The sequence below is a fragment of the Rhinolophus ferrumequinum genome, chromosome 23 (genome assembly GCF_004115265.2).
Source record: "Rhinolophus ferrumequinum isolate MPI-CBG mRhiFer1 chromosome 23, mRhiFer1_v1.p, whole genome shotgun sequence".
In the NCBI taxonomy this organism is placed as follows: Eukaryota; Metazoa; Chordata; class Mammalia; order Chiroptera; family Rhinolophidae; genus Rhinolophus; species Rhinolophus ferrumequinum.
Window position 1 is genome coordinate 4,419,314 of NC_046306.1, and position 23,131 is coordinate 4,442,444.

The following is a 23,131-nucleotide window of genomic DNA, read 5'->3' on the forward strand; positions in this document are numbered from 1 at the left end:
CTAACTTCCATGGATACTGCAGTGAGGAAAAAAGATAATGGACCCAAAGCCCAGACCTCAAACTAGCCACCTGCTGATACATCCAAACAAAGGGCAGGATTGGTCCCCTCCCATCCCTACCTGCTCCTTTAAAAATCAGAATTAGTTGTTGTGACGACCAACACCGCACGGAGTTGTGGCTGCCCCTTTAGGGCAGACCATGGTTCCCCAGCTCACACAGTCCCCACCAGTCCCTATTGCCTCTCACTCTGTTTGCTTCTTTAATTACATGGCCTGCCTAGTCCCTGGAGGGAGCTCAGTTTGTGACATTTGCTAACAAATATCCAGTATGCAGAAGATGCTTAGTAAAGGACAGCTGACATTATTTCAATTCACAAAAATCTATTAACACAGTGATCTTTAAGTTGGGTCGTGCATTAGAATTCCGCAGGGAATTTTAACAACTCTTAGTGTGCAAGCTGTACCGAGACCAGTAACACCAGACCCTCTGGGGTTGGAGTCCGGCCAGCAGCCAGGGCCCCAAACCAGGGCATTTTCAGACACTCACTGAGAGTCAGATCTCCTCAGGGCTGAGAGAGAGAGAGAGAGAGAGATGGAGGTCTGAATCCTAGGGCTGTGGAGCTGACGTCCATCCCCTGTGGTCCCCACATGGAGAGGATTGTGAGGCAATAACGAAATGCAAAATGAGCAGGACTGTAATAATGGGCCTTTGCTGCCCACACATCCACTTCCTGCCCCACATACCTGAGGGGTTGCCTGGACACTTCCGGAAGCTTCCAGCACTCAGGCATCTTTCATGGCGACGGTGTGGGTCCTTAGACCAATGCAGGGCCGACTCTGGATTCTTGAGCTTCCTCTATTCGCACAAGGCTGGGCTGCTGCCGCCTCTGGAGCCCCCTCCTGGCTGCTCTCTGAGTGGTTCCCGTCCTTTTCCTTCTGCTGCTCCTTCCTTCTGTGGGGAGGCACCCATATCTGAAGGTCCTGGTGACTCCTCCTGAAGATCAAAGCGTGGTCTCGTTACTAGTGATGAGAAAGAAGCCAAACCATTTATTAAATGTATTGATCGAGTCCACAGATATTCACAGCGCACCTCTTGTGTGCAGGGTCCTATTCTAAGTGCTGGGGACAAAACACACTGAGACCCTCGACCTTGGCAGAGCTTACAGTCTAATGGCAGAAACAGACCAAAAAGAAATAAGTAAAAAGCTGGTGGGGCAGATGGTGGGCCATGCTGTGGAGGAAAATAAAGGGGGGGCGGGGTTTAGGGAGGGAGCAGGGGTTTCATATGGTTTTTCAAGAGGTGGTCCAAGAATTTGACATTTGAACAAAGAAATGCTGAGTCGTGAGAGAGAGACACCAGGCAGGGGACTAGCATGTGCAAAGGCCTGGAGGTGGGAGTGGGACTGCCTATGGCGGCCCCATCGCAGTGGCACCTGAGGTGGGTAGAATGATCACCGACATCATAGATGAAGAGGCTCAAAGGTCTCCCCAATTACTCGGTCAGAACTGCTGGGGAACAGGTGAGCCTCCCACAGTTAGAAGCCTCTCCTCTGTCGTTGCCTCCTGTGAACCCTCACGTGGAGGGGGATCCCAACTATTGGGGTGCAGTTTGGGTGGCCTCCAAGACCCCACCTGGCCTCAGATGCCACCACACAGGGTGGGGGAGAGGAAAGCATAAGATGCAACCCGGGCCCTCAGGAACCATCTCCCATTCCAGAAACCCCCCCAGCCAGGTGTCTTCATGGTCCTGGAAGCAGGTGCCACCCCTATGGGCTGCTCGGGATAGGGACACCTGGCAGGGCCTCTGACTCACTGGGGGCGAGCGGGGGGCTGCTCCCTGCTGGCCTCAGAATCCTGGACAGCTGGCACTAGTGGGGAGGCACGAAACTGCCCCGAGACCACCCTCCTTCTGCTCCCACTTGAGCATCACTCTGGAGAAGGTCCTGGTGACTCAGGTGCAGGATGGAGAGCAGAAGCCCAGCCTCGTCTTCACTGGCAGGCCCTGCTACCCCTGACTCGTTTGTAAAAGGAGATGGAGAGTGAGGTCAGCCCAGAAATGGCTCCACCCCACCTGCAGGTCATACTCCAGGGTCAGAAGAGAGAAATGACAGCCACTCCAAACCCCTGTTGGGCACCTGGCCAGCTATGACTGTCCTGGACATGAGGGGGATGGGTGGGAACGGGAAGGGAGGGGAGGGTGGGGGAGGGGAGGAGAAGATAAATGAGAAAGAATAGAAGGAGGGAGGGAGAGCAAGAAGGGAAGTGAGAGAGGAGAAAGAGAGGAGGAAAATGAAGGCGGGAAGGAGGGCGTGAAAGCCTTTTGTGTCTCCCCACCACTCCGGGGGATGCAGGCTCCTCTCCAGTCCTTGATGGGGGGTCCCTAACTTGATGGAAGTGCACCCCACCCCCACCCAATGGCTTTAGCCTCCCTTTCCAGAGCAGGTGGCAGAATGGGCCCCCTGAGGCCTGGGAGGCAGAGCTGTTCCTTTGCATATGCAAAGAGGCTCCTTGTCCAGAGGGGAGGCCAGGCCAAGGTCTGGTGGGGGTGGGGGCTCAGAGATCTTCAGCTCCCCCCTCCCCCAGAAATCACCACCCTGGCTGAGCTGTTTGTCCTCACACTCAGCCTGGCGCTGAACAAGCTGCTTGACCTTGAAGCCAGACCTGCCAAAAAAAGTCACGCTATTTTGCTTCCAAGAACCTAACCTAAGGTCACAAGGGAAGAAGGAGGGAGAGAGGGCAGGGCAAGGAAGGAAAGAGAGGAAGATTGTGGGTGCTGGATCGTATTGCTCTTCGGGATAGCAAAATAATATTAAAACAACGTAAATAGTGAGCAGTAGGGGTGCCACGCTCCGGAAGGATGCAACCTGGACTAAACCCTCCACAGGAACCCACTGAATCTGCACAACCACCTGTGAGGTAGGTCACCACCCCCATTTTACAGATGGGGAAACTGAGGCTCACCAGTAGGAGAAAGAAGCTGGCGAACCCAGGACACCAATACCTCTGCGCACCTTGTCAACTGAGCTAAGAATCTCTGGAAAACTGCTGCTGCCAATGTGGGCATCGCAGGGCAGCGAGAGCAGCTGACAGGCATCAGCATTGACAAGACCCAGCTTTCCTCCTGATCCTTTTAAGGCCAGGCGCAACACCTGCTGTTGAAGTTGGTGCAAAATGGAACCCAGCTGAGCCATTGTGGTGGCTACAGTGACCCCTCCCTCACCTTTATAAAACTGTCCTTAAATTTTTTAATGGAAAAAAAGGAGGGACTTTGAGAGACTGAGTTCATTTGAAGGGAGAGGTATTTACACAGAAGAGAGACCATTTCAGCGGGGAAGGGGTGGGATTTTGAAAGGGACCTCACACCTCAGCTGCACCTTCTCATTTTACACGTGAGAACTCTGGCAGCCCTTTCCACCTAGCTAGTTTGTGACCAGTATTTATGCAAAGACCCTCCCCCAGCAAGTACCCCCACCCCCAGGGATCAAGTCATCCAAGGGCCACAAGCTCAAAGGCCTTCTGGTCAGGCCAGTAGAGAGAAGGGACCTCATTTTCATGTGAACATTCCCCATGATTCTTACATACTGACCGCTAATTTGCAGCTTTTAGAAACATTTCCATTTGCTGGAAAATGGGGATCTGTGGCTGGATTTGCTGCAGGCATCCATGTGCCCTGTGGGTGAGCTGCTCTGGGTTTCCTCTCGGGCCTCCTGAGAACAGTGTGTCTCCCCGAGGCTTTCCATGACTCAAAATAGCTGGAAGCAGGCTATTTTTACAGGACTGGTAGCAAAGGTCTGAGAGCCGGGCCAGGTCAGTGCTGGCTTGGCTTTCCTTTATCATCCAGCACCGAGCTGTGGGACAGGGGGTGCCTGGAGGAATTCAAGAAGCCCAGAATGTTCCTCCTGGCGACTGTCTGGGGAGAGTCGGGGCAGGGCACCCACTGGCTATAAATAGGACAGTGTGTACAGGTGGAAGACCGGAGGCTGCAGGGAGTGAAGCTAGACCCTGCTCCACCAGCTCCATCTGTGCCTCTCCCAGACCTAAGGGCCCATTTCCTTGACATTTGCGTGGCAGTTGCCCAGGTCCTCAGTCAAAATGCATGCAAATCCAAGCTCTGGGCCCTCAGGTTAACCCCTGATGGGCATTGTCCAGGAGAGCACTGAACCCAGTGGAGGGGAGGGGGCTGGTGTCCTTTCATTCCCCAAATGTGTACTAAGCACCTCCTCTGTGCGGGCTGGATTACCAGAGTGAACAAAAGTCTGCGTCAGGCTGCAGCTTCTAAGCCTCACTGTGCCCACGACGCCCTGGGGGGTCTCGGTGAAGTGCAGATTCTGATGGGGGAGCATGGTCACAGGCGCCCCCCTGTACTGCCCATACCCTTGAGGTGCTTGCGGTGCCAGAAAAAACAGGGCCTGCACCACAGGCTTCATACAGTATGAAATCCTTTCACCTTTCCTGCATGCTGTAAAGTTTACACAACAAAAACTTGGTGGGGTGGGAAGCAGCAATACTGGAAACTTCAGATTTGGAAATTCAAACAGGTAAACTCCAGCCCACCGGCCCCATCCATTTTGGTAAATAATGTTCACTGGCACCAGGGCCGGTGCCAGGGCCAGGACAGTGAGCCAGTGCAGGGCTGCGGTCTTTGTTTAACATTTTCATATTTTGTACATTGTGGACTTTTTTTGCATTGGTTTTGATTAAAACAAAAATTTCATTAAAATAGTATTTATCTTGATGCCAGCGTTTTCTGTGCCCAATGCAAATGCCTCAGTTGCCTTACCTTAGCCCAGCCCTGCTTGGCGGGTTCCAGAAGGGCTCCAGGCAGCTGCATAGAACAAACACAGGCTCAGAAATGACTCTGCTCTGCTTCTAAACCTCACTTCTGTCCCCTACTGGCTATGTGGCTTTGGGCGGCGGCCTAAGCTCTGGCTGCCTCAGTTTCCCTGTGAAATGGAGCCAGTGACCCTCACACCACCACCTGGCAGGGATACTGTGGAAATTAAATGAGATATTGCACGCAGAAGCTTTCTGGAGGGCTGAAAAATACTAGTTATTGTCAACTAGATAACAAAGTCAAGTTCAAATTCATGGTGTGGAGGCCGAAAAGATTGAGGGAAAACCTGCAAGGAGCTGAGCTGGTCATCACCAGTGCATCTTCAAATGGGTCTGGAAGGATAAGGGTGCGCTGAGAAAACCCTGGGAGACATTTGGACAAGGCTTGGAGAAAGGAATTCTCCAGGCGGGCAGGACCCAGACAGCCACGTGCAGGGGACAGCGGGACAGCTCGGAAGCCCTGGCTGGAGAGCTCCGTGTGTCCATACACAGGCACCAGAGTCCCTTCGCACTGTGACTGGGCGGGAGGGGAAGTCCCAGCCTGGCACCGACAGCAGCGGACAGCAGTCACCATGCCAGTAGCAACCTCCCCACGTGCCAGACGCCAAGCGAGCAGGGAGGCACTGTCCCAGCACAGTTTCCTTTGCAACTGACACTATGCGTCATGTAGGTGATCAGAACCTGGGCTTCCAATGGTCCAGGCCTGGAGGGAGGGAGATACCGACCAGGCTGGCCTGGATGCTGGAAACCTTAGAAAATACAAAGCAGAATATTTGGCGGTGGGTGTCAGGGAGCCAAGAAAGCAGCAATGGCCAACCTCGGAAATTTCGTGTTGAGTTTCCAGAACCACAGGGAGCCCGGTGTTGAATCAGTCCCTCCCTGCTTCTCCAGGACTCCGTGTAACCAGTCACACAGGGTTGGCGAATCTCGGGATGCACCATCTTAGGGTGCTTCCCCTTTGTGTCCCCAGGGATGGTTGTACCAGCCTGGGGCACCAACACAGTCTTGTCTCCTTGATCTGGGCTGTCAGTATCCCCTTGTGCAGGTGAGAGGAGCCAGGCTCAGAGAGGTGGTGTAACTTGCACATTGGTCAACAGCTAGTACTCGGTGGGCAGGGGCGGAAGAGGGGGTGGGGGTCCACACCAGCTCTGTCCTGTTTCAGAGCAAATGCTTTTTCCCCACCGGCATCTTCCTCTGAGGACTCATTTCCAGCCAAATGCCCCTCAATGACACTGAATATTCTCCTGCACCCTCTGGTTTCTCCTGCTGTCTCTTGGCATTGAAGAACTTGCTTCCTCCAGGACCACACACCTGAGCCTTCTGCTGTCTGTCCATCCACCTGAACCTGTTGTCCTTCCAAAGAGCTTGGGTAGGGGAGGGGGAGGGGCAGCTTCCAGGAAGTCAGACTCCTGGGGGTTCAGTGTTGTGAGGAGGTCTGATTTCAGCAAGGAAATTGGCCAAGTGAGATTGCAGGATGTCAGAGAAATTTCCTCAAAACTCATGAAGCAAAGGAGGTGAGAAGAGGGCGTTACACCCTCCAGGGAGTGGCCCTGCTGCCCGGAGGCCCAACCATAAATGCAAGATGTTCATCCTCCCATCTACAGCCGCGGAAATGTGCACACAACCCACAGGCCCTGCCCTCCGCTGAGGTGGGGACGTGAAATTTGCTTGAATGACAAGGTGGAATAATTACTATAATCACAGCCATCTATGGCATCTTATACTAGCTTCCGGTGTCCACTACAACAAAGCACCACGAATAGGTGCCGTAAAACAACAGAAATTCACTCTCTCCCAGTTCTGGAGGCAGAAGTCCAAAGTCAAGGTGCCAGCAGGGCCGTGCTCCCTCTGACGGCTCCAGGGGAGAATCTGTTCCTGTTCCTTACAGCTTCTGGTGGCCGCAAGCGTCCTGAGCTTGTGGCAGTGTCCCTCATCTCCGTGTCCGTCGTCACACGGTCCTCTGTGTGAGTCGTCTCCCCTTCTCTTTTCTAAGGACTCCTGTCATTGGATTTGGGGCCCACCCTGATCCAGGATGATCTCATGTCTACATCCTTAATCACATCTGCAAAGACCCTCTTCCCAAATAAGGTCCCGTTCACAGGTTCCAGGTGGACATATCTTGGGGGCCACCATCCAGCCCGCTGCTGTACCCACTGCTGCCAGACGCTGAGTGAGCCAGGGAGGTCTTTTGGAGCAGTCTCATTTGCATGTGCTATTTTGGGGATGAAAACCTGAGCTTCCGATGACCAGGAACTGTGAGCTGGCTGCAAAGCTGCGTCTCCTTTGGTGGCGGTTGGTGGCTGCGGTTCCCTGGGATTTCATTTGTCACCACGTGAGAGGGTGGGAGCGAGGGAGGGAGGGAGTTACAAACGGCACATCCACTACCCTTTTCAGATATTTTATGTGGAAGGAAAGGGTGCACAACTCACATACATTCCATTGGCTGACCCAGGTGGGTCTTCCCTGGTTTCTGCTCTGTTTCTGGGAGGCTCTGAGTTTTGCTGGGATGGAAAAGATGCGGATGAATGGAGCTTTAACCGCCTGAATGATGGCCACACTGGGTGGTCAGCCTGACAAGACCACACGCTGTAAGCGGCCCCTCACCTTCCTCCTGTCCACAGTGGCCCAGGAGTGTGTCCCCAAAGAGCGACCAAGGAGACAGTCACCTCTCCTTGAGCCCCTCCCACTCCAGCCCCAGGACAACTGCTTTGTGTTGGAAACTGGAGCAGGGTTATTCCCTGACTGAAACCCTGGGACGCAACGGGGTCAGGTAGCGGCGTGCTGGGGTCCTCTGAGCGTGCGCACGCACTCCCTGCAACCACAGGGGGCCAGTCACATTTTCAGTGACTGTTGAGTGGGAAAAGTGAAATCACTGGTAAAAATGAAAATGTGACAGATAAGGTTCAAGTCCCCGTTGACCGCCCCCATTACTGGTCCCCATGGCCCTCCCCAAAATTAACTTCGGAGAGCTCTTTGGTGTGGAGACCTCCGTGGCTCTGAGAGGTAGATATCACACCACCACTCTGCATTAAAAAAAATAATATCTCTCTCTCTCTCTCTCTCCCTCTCTCTCTTTCTCTCTCTCTCTATCTATCTAATCTCCCATAGGAAATACACAGTATTGTTCTTTTTCCAGAGTGGCTTAAAAGTAAAAACAATGCCATGTGGAGATCATGTCGCCCCTGATAGGATGTGATAAGAAGGGAACTTGACCTCTGTGGTCTTTTTCTAAAACCCATAACCATGGTCTAAGCATGAGAAAAACATTACGCAGACCCAGACTGAGGAACATTTCACCAAACCCCCCGAACTGTGTTCCCAAAATGGCCCAGATCATCAAAACAAGGACTGATGGAGAAACTGTCACCCACCAGAGGGCTAAGGAGACATGAGGACTCAATGCCACGGCATCTGGATGGGATCCTAGAGCAGAAAAAGACAGCGCGGGAAACTGGTGAACTCTAAATGAAGTCTCGAATGCAGTGAATACAAACGGACGAGTGCTGGTCTCTGAGGTTGGCCAAACCCTGGTCGTGTGACAGGACAACACGGCGGGAAATTCCAACCGAGTACGGGATCTGTGAGAACTCTGCACTGCCTGTGCAACTTTTCCTCAGAATTCAAGGGCACCCCTTGAAGTGCACAGAGGAGCCACAGGGAGCTGACATATACAGAAGTGTGCAGAGCAAAAACTGAAATTTCCTTTCCAGACCTTCTGCCCCAAATCTACTCCCTAGTACCTAAAACCTGATGTGTAGGTTCTTTTTTCTTTCTTTCTTCCTTCCTTCCTTCCTTCCTTCCTTCCTTCCTTCCTTCCTTCCTCCCTTCCTTCCTTCCTTCCTTCCTTCCTTTCTTTTTTACAAGAACTTTCCAATGCCAGATTACCCCTCCTTGTGAAGAAGTCCTAAATCGGGGGCGGGGGGTGTCTTTTGGAAAGATACACACTTGGTCATATTTCAAATAACAAAACCCACATGGCCTGAGCTTCCGCAAGGCTCCAGGTCCTCTGCCTCCTCATATTGCCCCACGGAGCAAGAACGGACATTAGCCTTATTTTCAAGAGGAGCAAACTGAGGCCTGAGTCCCAGCCAGAGGTGAAGGAGCTGGGATTCAGGCCTAGGACCCCGGTGGCCAAGCCTGTGCCAGTCACCACCACACAGCAACACCTTCTGGGCCTCTCTTCCACTAAGGGCAATGCCCCCCTTCCCCTCCCCTGCCTCCTCTCCTTCCCCTTTCCTCCTCCCCTCCTTTTCCTCTCCCCAGGACTAGCGGCAGCTGTGCCTCCTGGGAACCGGCTAAAAATGCCTGGGGTCCCAGGCTTGCTGGGTCAGAATGCGCATTGTCAGGAGCTCCTGGGCGCTGAGGAGCACATACAGCCTCTGAGAAATCTGCTTAGACTGCTCCCCTAACCGTGAGAAAAGGGACACCGATGACAGGTCCCCGGGCCAGGACAGAAATTAGAGGAGGCTCCATGGCTGGGCTCAAGGACATTTGGGTCTCACGCTTCAGCCAGCCACTTAACTGGCATCTTCCTCTTTGGAGCCCAGAAAATGGCTTTTAAAAACTCCCTTAGAGCCAGCCCTGGGAACCCTGGCACAGCAAGTTCCTCATGTCCCCGGGGAGGCCACTCTGCCAGCCCAAGCGAGGCCAGGAGAGGATGTATGCAGAGGCTGGCTTCAGGGACTAACCACACGTGTTTCCACTGTGTCCCCACCAAGGGGTCCTGTGAGTCCCCGACCCCTGACCCAGGAATGCAGCCACAGACCCCAAGCTCTTCAGAGATGTCCACAGTCTCCCTCACAGAGCAGGCGCTGGGGAAGGGAGACTGCACAAAGGAGGAAGATGTGGACGCGGGCACGCTCTTCTCTCCTCCCACATCCACAGCGTCACCCCTGCCCCTTTCGGTCAGGAAGCTTCTGGTAAGGATCTCGATTCCAGACCATCTGAGCCACCCACAGCCTGTGTGGCCCTGGTGAGCGGCTACACCTGTTTGCCAGCCTCAACCTCCCCAGCTGTGACATGGATCCCACCATGACGTCCACCGCACAGGGGTGTCCGGAGTGTTACTGGAGAACGGGTTCTTGGTATCGGTACAGGAAGGAATTCAAGGATGCACCGAAGTAAGCCATGCAAACAAAGCCAAACAAGCAGTGATTTATTAAAGGAAAGGAAGAGAATACACTCCCCAAATAGTGGGAGTGGGCAGGCCAGGAGGTGGGTAATTGCTTGAAAGAACAAAGGAGCTTAGGGTTTTATTCGAATGAGGTCACGAAATATTCAAGATGTATGGGTGGGATATAGGTGTTCCCGGGGGAGGATGCTTTCCTCACTGAGCACTCCTTCCCATCCGGAGGTGGGATGCCCATGTGCTTCCTTGGCCCTTGTGGGAACTGTCATGGTGACACAAGGGGCGGAGATTTTCTCTGCCCCCAATGCTGATAGTGTTATAATCCATTGCAATCGGCTATCGCTGCACCTTTTCTTAAGACTGACCTCACCTCCTCTCCTTTGTCTCCTCTCACATCCTTCTTCCTTTCCTCCCCGCTCTCTCCCCGTGGCCCTATTCTTTCTGCGTAAGGTAACATGAACACTAAGTGATATGCTGCAGTGGCAGGTCAGCCTCGCTCCTTGCTCAGACTCAATGAGTGCTAGCCAGAGAAAGGTCGAAAACTGAGGGAAAAGCTGGAGGATCAAAAACGGGGCGTGGCAGAGCCCCAAGATGGGTTTAAAAGCAGCTCTGAGGGAGACCCCGAACCAGAATGAATGAACTATCCCCAAGGGGCCACATCATGGGGACACCACTCAGGAGAAAGCAGACGTTCCTGAATGTTTGTGGAAAACAAGTACTCCTGCCACAGCAGCAACAATGTTAGGCCCGGGACCATATCCATAATCCAAGGGCCCAGCAAGAAGTGAAAATTTGGGGCCCCTGTTCAAAAAGTATTGAGAATTTCAAGACAGTGACAGCAGGCCATTAAACCAAGCATGGGGTCCTATAGAGTTCAGGGCCATGTGCCAGCCCTACTCAGAGGCCTCTCTGCCTTCACAGAGTGAAATCAGAGACGACTATTAAAAGATGCCTTCACCCAAGCAGCCTGGCCCCTCCAACCTCCCCCAATGGCTCCCTGTTGGTCAAAGTGCAAATCGATCTAGAGGCCAGAGTGGCCCACACGATTATTGAGTTGGGCAGTGGGAGGAGGTGAGGGGGCTCTGGGAACAGTCAAATTGTCACCAGGCAGCTATAGGAGATAAGTCAATCAGTGGCTGACAGCCAGCAAGCTGCCAGCATTTGCCATGATACCAGAAATGGCACATCTCTGGTTCCCGTCATCCTGGAAGAAAATCAGCTCACACACAGGAGACATCTGCTGTGCTCCAGACAGTGGGCGGGCACTTTGAGCTTTCTACACTCGCCCGAGTCACAGTGCAGGATGGAGCCTGGCATTGGGACACCTTCTTAGGACGTCCTGTGACGCCTCGGCTAACGGCATCCAGGAGGATGGGCCCTGAGCCTGCAGACTCGGGAATATACACTGGGGAAAGCTCCTGCCGAGAACAAGGGACCACTAGAGCCTTCAGACGGGGGCACACAGGGGAGGGGAAGGAGATGGGCCCCTCAGAACAAAACGAAGGCACCCAGGCATGGGCTACACCGCAGAAGCAGCCAGGGCCCGGGCGCTGGGAGGCCAGGTGGCAGGGGCAGTGTAAGAGCACGGTGGATGCATGAACTGAGCTCACAGAGGTGGCTCCAGACAGAGGCCAGGCCCCATTCTCGGGGTGTCCAGACTCTGGGATCATTCCACAGGACAGTGCCCTCCACCAACGTCCCATGTCATGCAGAAGTCCCCCTGACAGACATGGTGACCAACCACGGAGCCCGGCCACGCATCCACCCCCAATGCTGCTCCACTGGGGCTCAACTAACCTGGCAACAGCTCTGTGATGTGCCACTATCAACAGCTACATCCTGCAGAGAGAGGAACCACCGCCCTGGGGTCACACAGCTCGTCCATGGCAAAAGCAGTCTTTAACCCAGATTTGAGTTACATTCGGGTTCCTCCATCTTTGAAATGAGGTTTTGGGCTCAGAAGTCTGTCTCCAGCTGTCACAGGTGATCAGAGTGTGTGGCTTTCACTTTTTGCTCTTTTCTTTTTTCTTTTCTCTTCTCTTCTCTCTTCTCCTCTCCTCTCCTCTCCTCTTTTCTTTTTGTACAGGTTGCAATTCCCTTCTTGGCGGATAAGGGAAAGCTTCCTGGAGGAATGATGACTAAACGGAGATAGACATAGAGGGTGAAATAAAATTATTGTAAGTTACAAATTTTCTTCCTCATTTCAAGTCATAGTTGAGGCCATAAGCATTGCAGTGGTGCTCTTGACTCGATTCTTCTAAGCCAAATGAAATTTGAATTTTGGAGGGAATGCTGGGCGACCTCCCCTGTGCAGGGCAGGCTTCGCAGGTGGGTGGCCTGGGCAGTCACTCAACCCGTGCTCAGAAGGGCCTGCACTTGGTTTAATGCTCTGCTGTCACCATCTTGAAATTCTTACTAGTGTTTGAACAAAGGCCTGCATTTTCACTTTGCCCTGGGCCCGGCTCCTGCCCCTGGGTGGTGTGGGTTGGGGAGGTGTTTGCACCACACCATTTTGTCTCACCAAATGTGCAGACAACTGTCATTTTTGCCACCACTCTTTGCCACACACACACCCCCGCTCCCACTCTCCAGTCTGCATTCCCACATCTTCTGGAAAAGCACTTAAAAGTTCCTTACAGGACCCCCTGTGCTACTTGAATCCCGGTGGTTTGGGCAGGGAGAGCCCACTCCCAGAATCGAAGGGTGGACATGTGACTCAGGCCTGGCCAATCAGCGTATTCCACCCTCTAGGACTCAGCAGTTGGTTCAGGGATGAGAACATGAGCCAAAGCGATACAATCTGAGTTAATTTTATGAAAGAGTTGGGAAGAAAGAATCTGACGTTCTGTAGGAGGGGAATGTGGAAGGATGTAAACCTTGAGCTGCGAGGGGCCAACTGGAGAGAAAGACAGCCAGAGATGGAGAGAAATCAAATCCTGAAGATAGCATAGGAGCCCCTGGATCCCGCTGTGTCAGGCCCAGATCATTTCAGTTACATAAAAATTGTTTTTCTTAAGTCAGTTGAATCAGGTTTGGTGTCACTCAAGATAGAAAGAGCCCAGAGCAATAGACTGTCTCCTTCTGTTGTGAAGGTTGTAGCTCCACAGGGGAGAATCCACACTTGGCTCCCAAACACAGTGCCCAGGATGTGAAGATATTCCCAAAGCTGGCCAAGGGAAGGCTTTGCAAGGGGCCTGTGCCGCTCGCTGACTTTTCTTTCTAAGCCACTTTGGCCAGGAGTCCTTCTGAAGAGCGGTCTCGTCTTCCCTTGCGGCCCAGGAGAGCCAGTGTCCCTCCGGGAGGCACAGCCCTGCCCTCTGGCGCAGGCACCCTAATAACCTTGACCGAGGGCGGGACTGTATGTGATGGTTCTCTCCAATAAGTGAAGTACTCATTAGTTGGCTGGGAGTTCATCGAAAGAGAAATGAGCCTGGGTGAGCCTGACCAAATCAGGTGAGTTCTTAGACGGGACAAGGCCCTCCTGTAATCAAAGATTGGAAGTGTGAGAGGGTCTAAGAAAGGGGTCACGTGGTAAGGACCTGCAAGTGGCCTCTGAAAGCTGAGAGCAGTCTCAAGCCCACAACTAGAGGGACAAAGGGATTGAGCTCTGAATTTGCCAACAATTTGAGGGAGCAAGGAGGGGGGTCTTTCCCTGGTTGAACCTCTAGATTAGAACGCAGCCCAGCCAACACCTTGACTGCAGCTTTGTCAGACCCTGAGCAGAGACTCAGCTAAAACACTCTGACTCCCGCCCTGTGGACACCCTGAGATGATAAATCGGTGTTGTTTAAGCCGCTAACTTGGTCGTCACTTGTTATGCAGCATTGAAAATGAAATCGTCTGCCTGGCTCACTCCTCTCTTCTCTCAGGTCTCTGCTCAAATGTCACGTCGGCAAAGGCCTTCTCTGAACCCCCATCTCTTTTCTTTTCTTTTCTTTTCTGGAGCTCCTGTCACATCACCCTCCCAACTCTTCCCCACTGTAATGGTCTTTGTGGCCCTTCCACCTGCCATAGCATATACACCACGTGCTTGCTGAGCCATTACCAATCCCCGCTTCGGACCTGGAACTCCAGGAGAGGGGACTTGGTCTGTCTGGCTGTGGTGCCCCTGGGCCCAGAACCTGGCGCATGAGAAGGACTCCATAAATATTGGCTGAACAAATGAATGAGTGAGTGAATGAATGAATGAAGCAAGCGATGAAGAGCCATCTAACTATAAAGGCGCATGAGTGCTGCCTAGTCGCAGCTCTTGTGGGGAGCAGATAAGAATGTGGTTTCCAGAGTTTCGCTTCCTCTCAAGCAGCCGAAACACTCCCGTGACCTCTGTGGCCAGGCTGAGACACCCTGTCTCACAGAGCCTGCAGGAGAGAGCTCAGCAGACTTCTGCACAGAGGCGGGGGAGGTCAGGCTGTGTCCCAGCACCCGCGCTGACCCCACAGGCTGTGCAGCCCTGCACTTGTTCACTGGCCTCTCCATGCCTTGGTCTTCTTATCTACAAAATGGGTACGACAAGAGCTGACCTGGCTCTCAAGGCTGTGTGAGGGGTAGATGAACTCATGCGTGTCCAGGCTGAGAATGGTTCCAGCAAGAACTCAGCAAGCATTAGCAGGTATTGTCATGGATAGAATGTGCAGTACTAAGGAGAAGGGGGGTCTTCCATCAATACCCTGCACCCCACTCTTGGGGCAAGCTGTCATGTGTGATGAGCCCCGCCTGGGACACAGCCAAGCCAAAGCAGGGGACACATCAGACCCTTTGCACAATGACGTCCCAGGGCCATGGGCAGAGGGATTGTGTTAGTTGTCAAGGGACTGCTTTGCTACGTTGATGTGTCATCTTTGGTGGGGGGGTTGCCTGAGAGGAGCCGTGGTTCCCCCTGTTTCCTGCCCTGAGCAGACCATGAGTCTCCCACACCCACCCCAGCTTCGCCGAGGAGGAAACACAAAGACTGAATGTCCTGGCCCCCGTCCAAGAGGCAAAGAAACACACCCTTTGGGGAGGGCAGAGATGAGTGCCAAGAGGAGAGGGGTAGCAGGCCTGAGGATGCTGTGGGTACGCCCTGGGGAAATGGAGTCATCTGCCAGGCCCATCTCTGGGCTTGCATCCCCGTGGGGTCGCCCCTTCCAGGGGTGGGGCATATCTGAGGGACCACAACCTCACATCAGGACAGAGACCAGGCCAGGCGTATTTCTCACAAATGATGAAATGTGCAAGCTGCAATCCCATCTCTTGCTGGCTTCTACCCCCAGGCTCCTCCATGCCACCTCCTCCTTCCTCCCTCAGTGCAGGGCAGAGTGGAAGTGTCCTGGAGGGAATGGCGACAGCACATTGCCCCAGAGAGCCCACGTGGCCTACTCTCACCCCAGCTGCCAGGCCCCACACCCGGTGCATTTCATCACCTGCCCCCATAAGTAAGCTGCCCAGACCTCGGAAGCTGTATTCAGTGCTTTCAGAGAAAAAAAAAAATGACCAAGTAATGTGGCAGCAAATCAACCACGGCCAAGTACAACTCAGGATCCGGCAACCCCCAAGTGATTCCCAAGCAAGGGACGTGAGGACGCACTCCTCCCGGGAACCCACTCTCCTCTCCCTGGCCCCCCGAGCCCTCCCTGCCTCTCTCTGCAGCTAGTTTGTCATCCAGGAGAGACAATTGCCACCCTCGATGGAGCAGGGCTGATGGACAAGAGCAGCCCACATCCATGTCCACTGACAGCCAGATGTTGGCTGGTCGTAAATCAGCCCTAAGGCCAAAGGGCAGCTGCCCGATGCAGGCCAGCTGATGAGTCTGAGGACCACAGGAAACCTGAGAGCCGGCCGCAGCCACACAGAGTGACGAAATGGGGGCCTGTGGGGGAGGAAGGCGCGTGTGGCACCGGCAGCTGCAGGGCCTGGGTTACACAAGTTAGCCGAGTGGGATCCCCTCCCTCTGAGTTGTGTAACTGTCTCTCTGACCTGCCAGACGGAGGCTTGCACCTCAGCCCAGCCTTGGAGTCACTTGGGGAGCCTTAAAAACACAGATGTCCTCGCCCATCCCAGAGAGTCTAAGGCAAGTGGTTTCGGTCATGGCTGGGCATCAGGATTTTAAAAGTCCTTTGGATGACTCCAACAGCAGCCAAGGTTGAGAACACAGGCTCCAGGTTCAGGAGCAAAGCCATGGCCCACGAGCCTAAAGGCCGGACCTCCCCAAGTAGAAGGAGCAGAGCCTGAGGTGTGAACGGAGCGCTGGAGTCGTGAGCTCCACAACCTGTGCAACTGGACACAGCAGCCCTGGTGGGAGCAGGGGAAGACTGAGCATCCAACCCCCGCTGTGGATAAATAACAACTCAGAGGTGCAGGTGCAAACCCTGATCCTGCTGTTTCTTCAGGAATGTATGCTCCGTTCCTCCCACCCCCAGTTGTGGAGCTGGTGGTGTTGGGACGGAGACAGACAGAAAGCAGAGACTCTCACAAATGAATATATAATGACAAATTCGATAAGCGCGTGTGATGGAAAAGATTCCCAGAACCTGTCAACACCTTAGGTTCTATGGCACAGGGAATTAAGGCTGCAGATAGAATCAAGGTTACTAAACAGCTGAACTTTTTTTTTTTCATATATCAAGCTAGATGCTTTTTTCTTAATTTAAATATTAGGTATAGTTAGGATATGTGATGATTTCATATGCTTAGATTGGAAGGTCTTAAAGCTGTGGCAGAAAACAGGATAACGAAATTCCTGAGAAATTATAGAGTGAAAACATCTAGGCAAATTACAATGACTCACTTTTCAGGGAGCAAGTTAAAAAATTTTTTTTTAATTTTAAACTTCTACTCCTTATTTTACATTTCAGTTTACATTGAGGAAGTCTTGAATTTTTTAATTTTTTTAAACTTTTTATTTTATTTATTTATTTATTTATATGTCAATTAAGGTATAATTGACATATAACATTATAGATGTTTCAGGTGTACAATATAATGATTTAATATCTGTGTATATTTGGAAATGATCACAGCGATAAGTCTAGTTAGCATCAGTCACCATGAATAGTTACAAAAGGTTTTTCTTTCTTTTTTTTTTTTGCTTGTGTGAGAACTTTAAGATCCGCTCTTTTAGCACCTTTCAAATATGCACCACAGTATGGTTTACTGTAGTCCTCATGCTGTACATCACACCCCCATGGCTTATTAGCTAAACAGCTGACCTTGAGATGAAGAAATTATCTTGGATTATCCAAGTAGGCCCAATATAACCACAAAGATCCTTAAAAGTGGAAGATAACATATTTAATGCTGTATGTCCATTATATGGCGTGCGTGCGTGCACGCGCGCACACACACAGACACACACACACAGGTGGAAGAGAGATGTGGAGAGATGGCAGAGTGGGGGCTTGGCCGGACATGCTGGCTCAAAGATGGAGGAGAGGCCACAGGCCAAGGCACTGAATTCTGCCAACAGCCCAAGTAGCAGAAAATGGGGGCTCGCAGAGCTTCCGGAAAAGAGTGTGGCCAGCCAAACTCTTGAATTTGGCTTTCTGAGATCCTGAGCAGAAAGCCAGTTGAGCCCACCGCTTCTGACCCATGGACACGGCGAGCTACAAAGCGGGTGTTGTTTCAGGTCACTCCACTTGTGGTAATGTGTTATGACAGCAAATGGAAAACCTATACAGAAAGTACCAAAAGGAGAGTATAGTCTAGTTTGGAGGCCAGAAGAGGCTTCCTGAAGGAGTGGAGTTTGAGGTGAGACCCACAGGATGAACAGGCATCAACTCGCAGAGGGAGGGAGGCAGAGGGAACAGAAGGTGCAAGAGCCCTGAGGCAGGAGGAAAGAAGACCAGTGTGACTGGAGGGCAGAGCCCTGGGGACATCACTGAACTCCCCCAGCCTCAGTTTCCTCACCTGTGAAATGGGATTATGATAATGTGCCCTTGTTGTGAAGGTGAAGTGGGTTGGGGAGCCGTGTAGCAAAGTAGCAAGGAGGATGGGCTTTACAGTCAGATGAGACCTGGGTTCAAACCCTGGGTCTTCTGTTTACAGCCTGGGTGACCTTGGCAGGCTGCTTCCCCTCTCTGGGTCACGGTTTCCCCCGTGTACCTGTCTTAAGAGCGTGTCAGGCTGTCATTGTTGCTGGGAGGCTGAGGCCCAGAGGTGGAAAGGAACATGCTCACGGTCACACAGAGACTTGCTGGCTGAGCGGGGCAGAAATGAGTCTCCTGCCCCTCGACCCACACAGCTTCTCTGTCTGCAGGGCTACAGCCAACCAGCCAGGAGAGCGGTCTGTGTGAGTGTGAGTGGTCACACGTGGGTGTGTGAGGGCATGTGGGTGTGCTAGAGAAGGTGTGCATATAAACATACACATGGGAGCCTGCGAGTGACACACTGTTGGCTCCATGGGGGCAGGAACTGCTAGATTGTCGTTTGTCCATCACTGTATCCCCCACACCTAATATGGCACCTGACACACAGTAGGTGCTTGGTGGTGTCACTGAATGAAAGAGTGAAGACACCTACATGGCCTGGAGGACAGACACAAAATCAGTGAGTCCTTATGCTTGATCAGCTTCAGTTGTGCTGAACTGGGACCTTTTGGGTCCCACCCCTGAAGCTGGGAGGTGAACGATTTATTTACCAAAAGGCTCCTGGCTCTGGTGTGTTTCTTGCAACTACAGGCTCTCGTTTTCAACAGTGTTTCTCTAGACAGCAGCTCAGCCTCTGGGGAACGTTTCACAGAAATGGTGGGGGAGGAGCAGGATGGAATCCTTCCCCTCGAAGAATTGCGATAGCTCCAGTCTTGAGCACTTACTCTGTACAGCCCTGTGCTAGTGACTTCACACACATCACCTTATTTAGTTGTCACAATACCCATATTATTCACGTTACAAATGAGGAAACTGAGGCTCAGGGAGCTACCTAAGTATAAGCTACACTGATTTTAAAAAAAAAGAAGACCCCAATATTCCATCCTTCCCTGTATCCAAAACCCTCTGCAAAGTGACTTTGCAGCTGCAAACATCCAAAGGCCCTGTGTATTTCCCCACCTCTCGAATCTGGGTTGTTCTCGTGCCTTGCTTTGGCCAACAGAATTGCTAGGAGTGATGTTGTGGCAAATCTCAGCCTACGGCTCAAACAGCCTTGCACGCCAGTTGTGTCCGTCACCCTAGATGATAGCCACTCCTCAGAAACAGCCTCCAGCTGACCCAGCAGCTGATCACAAATTGCGTGGGGGCACTGCAGCTCAGATCAGAAGAACCATCTAGCTGATGATTCAGGCTACATTGCTGACTCGCCAAATCATGTTGTTTTAAGCAACTAGATTTGGGGGTGATTTGTTACACAGTAGTAGCTAATTGATACACCCACAGTCATGCAACTGTTAAAGGAAGAGTCAGTCCTTTGTTTGACTCCAGAATCCCCAATCTCAACCCCTATATTCTGCTACCTTCCAGAAGGAAAATGAGCATAACAGAGCCCAGCACTGCTACAATTCCTACACTCCCCTCTCAACGTCAGTCTACATCTTCTGGACAATGTGCCTACACCCTGCTATCTCCGACCTGGGAACTCCTGCTGAGTTCTGGCTTGTTCACCCTCTTCTCTTCCCAGGGTCCAGGTGGGGACAGAGCACTGGCTGTAGCCTTGGACTTCCCCTGAGCTTCCACTTTGATCAGTACCATCCCTGCTTATTTGCAAAGTTCATTTCGAGTGTTGGCAGAATGAACCCACAGTTTCTGCACGTACATAGCAGCAGCCACGATAAAAACCAGCTGTAAGGTTTAAAAATAGCCTCTCCAGGCTGCCAGAGGTGCCAGGTCCCTGGTTGGGGAGAGAATCCAGCCCTAAGGTGGGGGCACCATCTTTAGGGAAGAATAACAAGCATTACACGCCCAAGAGCCAGGCCCACAGGCTTGCCTGAGAGCTCGGCTGAGGCTGAGTCACAGGATCAGAAACCCCTCAGAGAGGCATGGATGGAGAGGAAGAAGAGGGGGGGTCCAGAAAGGCCTCCAGAAGAGGCTTCCTCTTCCCCTGGTCAAGTCTCTTACTCTTCTCCCCTCTTCTCTCCGTCTCTCTCCTCTTCTCTCCTCTGTCATCACCTCTATAATGAAAAGATTGGGCTGTGGAGGATTCCACCTTCACAAGCTGTGTGATCTCAAGCAACTGGCTTCACCCCGGGAATCTCAGTTTCCTCATCTGTCAAATGGGGCCCCTCCCTTGCGGGGTGGTCCTCAGTGCCCACAAGACAGTGCAACAGAAGAGCTGAGCAGAGGGACCAGCCATCGGTGAGTGCCTGACAACTGTCATTTCTTCTTTCCCTCCTCCCCCTTTCCTTCCTTCCTTCCCTCCTCCGCCATCCTCCCTCCGCTCCCCTCAGGCCTCTGCCCTGGCCCCCTGCAGGCTGTGGACAGAAGAGACAATCTTGGCACTGGGACCTGTTGTGCCGAATTCCAGCTGCAGTGCAGCCCTCTTACCCTGACTGGCCCCACAGCTGGCCCGCAGAGGGAGCCTGGGCCAGGCGCTGCCCACATACCATGTCAGCTGTCACAACAATCCGTGGGGGCTGCTTGGTTCACGGCTGTATCCCAGTACCTAGAATGGCCCATGGCACACAGCAGATGCCCAACAAATACTCGTTGGGGGACTGAAAGAATGAGCGATACTCTTATTGTTCTCATTCTACAGATGAGAAACTGAGGCTACAAAAGGTCGCTGGCGTGTCACAGAGTACAACCCTCGGAGGCTGAGGGAACCCAGGCTTAGGATGGTGAAAGGTACCACCCAAGGTCCCAGAGGTGGGATTTGAACCCACTTTCACTGCACCAAAGCCGAGTCTTAACCACCAAAGGATACTTCGTTCTCCCATCTTTTCTAGCCAACCTCTGCAGTCAGCATCCTGGCACGCCAAAACCTGTCATGCATGCACCATGTGGCTTTAGGTAACTCACACCAGCTCTCTGAACCTCGTTTCTGCCTTTGTGTAAGAGAGAATCGACCTAGCTGCATTCCGGCAGCATTTCCCTCAGCTCATTTTCCTTCTTGTCTCTCGGTATCTAACACCAGCTCTGGCTGGCAGTCCATACAAATAAATCTTTGCTGATTCATTAATTGAAATGACAAGTTTACTTTAGAGCATTGAGGTCTGCCCAGAAGCTCTCTGGTTGGTTGTCCCTGAGAACATATTTCTTCTCTCTTCACTTCAAAGAAGGAGACATTCTGCAAAAGGCAGAAAAGGCAAGAAAGGTGAGGGGGGCCCCCAGACTCTTGGAGAGAAGACCTTTTCCCCAGCATCATAACATAGGTGGGTGAATGTGAGTCACCAGGCTTTCCATCACAATGAAATGTCGAAGGATGAGAATGACGCCGGTTATGGTCCAGCCGCAATGCAGGATTGTGACAAACACCAGCTCCTGTTGTAATCGAACTGTCTGGGACGTGCCCTGCTTTTCTCCACCTCCACAGGAAGCTGGCCACTCATCCCTTCTGTGCCAGCGCTGTGCCAGGCTCTGGGAGACCCCAGTGAACAAGCCAAGCCCAGTTCCTTCCCTGAAGGAGCTCAGAGCTCAGCCGTGGGGGCCAATCTGAAAGGTTGTGAGCCGAGTCCCCAAGGTTCCAGCAGAACTACCATGAGTCCCCAATGGGCACGTTCAAGTGCCTGGGTGGATGGTGTGTGCACAGCCTAGGGAACTTTCTGGAGAAGTGGGGGAACACACTTTTCCAGCAGAGTGTACTCCTAAGGCCAGCATCAAAGGTGGCAACCATCAGAGGAGCCCCAAGCCCGTCACAGGAGCACCCCCAGGGGCAGCCTTCTCTTCTTGTGCCAGGAGAGGTGCTGGGCTCTCAGGACATCCTGCCACCACTCTGCCCCCTACCTCCAGGGCTCACCAGCTCTGCCCAGGCTGCCTGTCCAGCCGGCAGAGCCATCAGGCCACCCAGTAGGTGTCCACTCACAGACGGCCTCCCACAGTGTCCTGCCAGGCTGGCTAAAACAGGAGCCGCACAAAATCACTGGCCTCTGGTCCGTGGGAACCAACCTCACCCGAGCGTAAATAGAACGGCTGGAAGAGCACTTTTTATAGGGGCTGCTTGTCCTGACGTGGGGCTTCTGGCTGCTTCTCAGACTGGGGGGGTCACTTTCATAGACTGTACAGACCCTTCTTGCTGAGCCTACCACCACTGCCAGGCTGGAGTGTCCAGTGGGCCTGGCCCAGGTCACACACACCCACGCTGCCAGGGAGAGGAGCGGACAGGCCCCAGGCAGTCACATGGGCACCCACGCTCAGAAGGGACCCCAGCTTGGTTTACTGCTCTGCTGTTGCCATCTTGAAAGTCTTGATACACTTTGAACAAGGGGTACACATTTTCATTTTGTGCTGGGCCCCTAATTCTGTAGCCAATCCGGCGAGAGGGGCTCTGAGGGCCCAGCAGAGGGGCTTCCATCTCCTCGAGAGTCGCAGATCTCATCAAAGGGCTTCGGAAAATGGGCAGCAGCACAAACCACAAATACCCCTGGCATCCTCGTACCCACCCTGGGGATTCAGGCACCCCCACTCTTACATACGTTCACACTCGCACAGCTGTGCTCATGGGGGCTCGTGGGTGCCCCACACATTCATCCATGCTCACTCGTGGTCACATGTGCAATAGCTGGTCACCCCCAGACACATACTTCCTGCGCTGAGAGCGGCTCAGGAGATCTCAGAATGCCACCCTGGTACCCCTAGGCTGAGGAGAAAGCAGGGAGGGTGTTGAAAAGGAAAGGAGGGGTGTTGGGGAGAGGGAGATTCCTTGCCTCCCTGTGCCTCCCCCAGTCACCCAGGAAAGGAGAGATGTCCTCCCTTACCCAGGATCCCGCTTAATTCTCAGATAGCTCTCTGCAGAGCCAGCTCTCCACACACCTTATCTCACTGAATTCCCTGAGGTAAGGTTTATATTATACCCTTTCTCAGGGTGGTAAAACTGAGGCTCTAACAAGCGAAGTTGCTTGCAGGAACCAAGGCCGGCAGACTTGGGAGGCCCCTGCCTGCCCCACAGCAGCTCCTGAGACGTGACAACCCCCCCAGTCCCATCGCACCCCCAGTGCTGCTCCAGCTGGTTGGTGGGGTGGGCTCCTCCCAGTTTAGCCAGGGCTCACACCCCCTCAACTCAGGCACAAGTGAGGGGACAAGGCCACTGCCCAGGGACCTCAGTTTTCTC

General features: G+C 52.9%; 1 long non-coding RNA gene across 1 annotated transcript; it reads left to right on the forward strand.

Moving 5' to 3' along the window:
• The first annotated feature begins 13,336 nt into the window (after positions 1 to 13,336).
• LOC117016308 (uncharacterized) lies at positions 13,337 to 20,963 on the forward strand. Its single transcript, XR_004421862.1, has 3 exons — positions 13,337 to 13,414; positions 20,050 to 20,220; positions 20,621 to 20,963. It is a non-coding gene; the product is annotated as an uncharacterized LOC117016308 (long non-coding RNA).
• The last annotated feature ends 2,168 nt before the right edge of the window (positions 20,964 to 23,131 follow it).